At 47.0% G+C, this 4,215-nt stretch overlaps 1 non-coding gene across 1 annotated transcript; it reads right to left on the bottom strand.

The window, feature by feature from the left end:
• Window positions 1-74, bottom strand: Trnaa-cgc (transfer RNA alanine (anticodon CGC)). Its single transcript has one exon. It is a non-coding gene; the product is annotated as a tRNA-Ala (tRNA).
• Between the last annotated feature and the right edge of the window lie 4,141 nt (window positions 75-4,215).

Raw genomic sequence — 4,215 nt, 5'->3', positions numbered from 1 at the left:
TTGTGGTGCTGGGAATTGAACCCAGGGCCTTGTGCATGCGAGGCAAGCACTCTACCGACTGAGCTACATCCCCAGCCTGAGTATGATAGTTTTGATGATCGAAACTCCTTTGTTTTCAAGGTTCTTCACAGACCTAATGACAGAGCCGGGGGCTTCCACTCAAACCACACAGCACTGGAATTCACATTAGTGCAAAATGAACACACACACACACACACATATTCATACACACACATACACACACACTCATACACACACATACACAAACACACTCATACACACACACCCACACGTTGTATCACAGGCCTTTTCTCTTTCTTGCATTTTTTCCAACATTTTCACATTCACTGTAAAACAAAGGTGCACTTCATGTAAGTCTCCCCTTTAAGGAGTTTCAGGAATCCTAACACAGGCCTCCACCTTTGTTTTGGGGACCCCAAAGTGAAATGGGCAACTTTCAGGCCAGGTAGGATCCATTGACGGGTGGCAATCTGAATAAACTTTATAAATACTCATCAGCATTCATTTCAAACCGTAGTTCTGTCTCCATGAATGGATCAAAACAATAGATTTCAAAAGGCCGATGGTAATGATTTTAGTATTTTCCCCTCCAGTGACTCTCCCGGAGACATGCATTCTCTTTCCACTATTTCATATTGAACCCAAACCACCCCTTCCTGTGGGTGGTTCTTGCCACAAGTGCTGTTAGTAAGCAGCGAGACTTTCTTTTTTTTCTTTCCTTTTTTTTTTTTTTTTTTTTTTTGGTACCAGGGATTGAACCTAGAGGCGCTTAACCATTGAGCCACATCCCCAGCCCTTTTCTTATATTTTGAGACAGGGCCTCGCTGAGTTGCTGAGGCTGGCTTTGAATTCACAATTCTCCTGCCTCAGCCTCCTGAGCCACTGGGATTACAGGCATGCACCACCTGCCCAGCTGCCCATCTCTCTCTCTCTCTCTTTTTAGGCAGTACTCGGGTTGAACCCAGGGATGCTGTACCACTGAATTACATCTGCAGTCCTTTTTAAATTTGAGGCAGGGCCTTGCTGAGTTGCCCAGGGTGGCCTCAAACTTGAGATCCTCCTGCCTCAACTCCCCGAGCAGGAGGTGTGTGTCACTGTGCCCGGGCCATTCGTCATCTTCTTCATACTTGGGTTTATCTTGGGGTCTGTGGGTCCTCAAGGTCTGCTGTAATGGGCACCCTGGCAGAGAAGTGTGCCCAGCCCACCGGATGCCCCGCGTTGCCATGGCTAAGGAAACTGGAGTAGAGATGAAGCCTACGTGATAACGCTGGAGCTCTTCCAGGGAAGAAGGGGCCGGAGAAGTTTCCCCTTGCTGGGAACCTGAGAACCAGGTAACCTGATCAGCGCTGCCTGGCTGGCCATTAGTTTAAGTGAGTCGCTTGTCTGGGCTCAGGTATCGCACCAAGATGTTAAACTGCATATTTAAAGTCTTCCGCGGTTTGGACTCCGAATGTTCTCATGCATACTCTCTCTTTCCCTTGTCGTGTTGCATCTCAAGGCCCTACCTGACCCAGATTTCAGGACTAGGCCAGACCACAGGGCTACTTAAAGCGGTGGTGACTGCGTGTTGATACAGGACGCCCCCAGCCCTGGGTTGAAGCTCAGAGTTCCTCCGGCTGTTGTTGAGTGCACAGCCTGTCCAACTGTCCCCGTCTCCTGCCTTGCCTGGCTTCTCCTCCAAGAGGCCTAAAAACCCTGGATTGTGGAGATTTGTGTAGAAACGTGGGTATTGAGGGTTAATTGTTACAAGATGACGTCTGGATTCTTTCCTTCTGCTACAACAGGTAACACAAGGGCAGCCTCGTGCCTTCCTGAAACCCTCTACACGTAGTAACTGAAGCAGGGACCCTTTCACCTGCAAGGAATGGAAACCTAACTCCCAGGAGCTTAAGTACAAAGACACTGACTCCCTGTCACGAGACTCGCAGAGGCAGGACGGCTCCCAGCTGGATCACCCAGGTTCTCTTCCACCTTCCTTCAGGGACATGATGGGCCCGGGGTCTCTCACATTTGCAAGAGTCCTGTCCTCAGAGTCATGTCCAGCGAAGGGGCAGATCGTTCCATCCCACCTACCCACCCTGTCCCATGTCTCAGCGCAAGAACAGGCAACTTCTCCTCGAAGCTTTCACGTGGCGTCACATGGAACTTTGTCACACGATGAGTCCCGACCGGGTCATGGGCAAGAGCACGGAGGTACTGTGGTTGGTTCAGTCCCAAGTCTCCTCGTCCTGACAGTATATTTGAATATTTGGGGTGTTGAGGTCTGTAGACAAGTCAAAATAACACGTGGTATTTTGCCAGGGGAATGTTAGAGTTCGTAAACAAGTCTGGATGGTGCCTGGCAAAATGCCAGAGGGAGTGGTTTGAGAAGTAACAAAAGCGAGCCATTAAGTGTGGAGATTCCTTATTGGTTGACTGATATATCTAGTTTATGCTAATTAGATAAGCTGTGCAAAATGTATAAATAGCTCTGTTGTCCTACAATAAACGGCTTCCATTCCTGCTGCATCAACGTACAGAAGTTATTCGTCACCCCCCGGTTATTCTGCTGCAGCCGGACTGCGGCAGATGGTGGCCCCTTACGGGGAGCCCCGGGACCCTCGGGGGTAAGTGACGAAAAAAAAGCTGCCCGTCCATAGATAGGATGGGAGCAATCTGCTCGTCCCTAGACAGATAGGGTGAGAGGAAAAATGGCCATTTCAAGAAAATGGAGAAGATTGATGCAGTATGTTTGTGTCTTGTTTTGTCTCAGTGTATTGTATTGTCTTTATGATGAAAATATGGAAGGGGTGAGAAGTAAATTGATAAGGGAAAGAGGCACCCCAATGGAACGAAGAATAATTAGGGCATGTGTTGATAAGAGCCCAGGAATTCCAATCAGAAAGAAAAAGAAAGTTCAGAAGAAGGATTATCAGAAAAAAAGTTGCAGCAAAAGGCTATTACTAAATACTTTTCGTTATTGGAGGGTGCGTGAATTGTTGCGTCGGCTGCCACATGCGGGAGCGGGTCACGGTGCAGCAAGTACTTTCCAAGAGGTGGCAGCGGGCTCTTCCACTGCCACGAGCCCAAATCCAAACCTGACTGGGAGGCACAGTCTCACAGGTTCTTGCTCCCTGTGTCCAATAGCAGTTTGAGTCTGGACACTCCCTGGACACTCCCCAGGGCCATCTAGGGCTGCCCAGGATGCTACAGCCGGCAGAAGACGCTACCAGCGTCCCTGATGTTTCATCATTTTCAATGCCAATAACTAAACTACAATGGTTCTCCAACACCTGGAAGCTAATGAGTAATGAGCACTATTAAGGCTTATTTCAAATGTAAAAAACCTTGAGATAATGTACTAAATTGTTCAGAAGGTTGTTTTCCTAGTAGAATGCTACAAGATTTTCTTTAGCCAGCGTTGCAGAGTTCCTGCCTTCATCCCAGTGCCGGTGAAAAGGATGAAAGAATTTCCAGTGTTGCTGAAAACCTGAAAACCGGAGGAGACTTCGGCTGAGAACTGGACGAGACTTCGGATCAAGCTAGATGCCTGCAGAACTTACCTGGACTATGATTTAAGCTAGTGGCCTGCAGAACTTACCTGGACTGTGATTTAAGCTAGCTGCCTGCAGAACTTACCTGGACTATGATTTACCTGGACTGTGAGTTAATCTATTGAGACACTGCTTTACTTGGACTGAGACAACAAACTGTAATGTACAACAAATTGTAACTTGATATCTTTGCTAACAGTGTCATTGCTGGTATAATTTTTCCAAGGGCTTCTTGCATGGAGCCATCAATTGGCTTGGTATTGTAGCATTTTGTATCCTCCCTTTCTGTTTGTAGCAGGTTATTTATGGTGTTTATGTAAAAACCACTATGGTCCTTATTTAAATTAAACAAAAGGGGGAATTGTTGAGGTCTGTAGACAAGTCAAAATAACACCTGGTATTTTGCCAGGGGAATGTTAGAGTTCGTAAACAAGTCTGGATGGTGCCTGGCAAAATGCCAGAGGGAGTGGTTTGAGAAGTAACAAAAGCGAGCCATTAAGTGTGGAGATTCCTTATTGGTTGACTGATGTATCTAGTTTATGCTAATTAAGATAAGCTGTGTGGAATGTATAAATAGCTCTGTTGTCCTACAATAAACGGCTCCTATTCCTGCTGTATCAATCTACAGAAGTTATTCGTCACCCCCCTGGTTATTCTGCTG

This window comes from Ictidomys tridecemlineatus, chromosome 8 (genome assembly GCF_052094955.1).
Source record: "Ictidomys tridecemlineatus isolate mIctTri1 chromosome 8, mIctTri1.hap1, whole genome shotgun sequence".
NCBI lineage: Eukaryota > Metazoa > Chordata > Mammalia > Rodentia > Sciuridae > Ictidomys > Ictidomys tridecemlineatus.
Note: the sequence above shows the minus strand (reverse complement) of the source record. Positions and strands in the feature narration are given on the sequence as shown.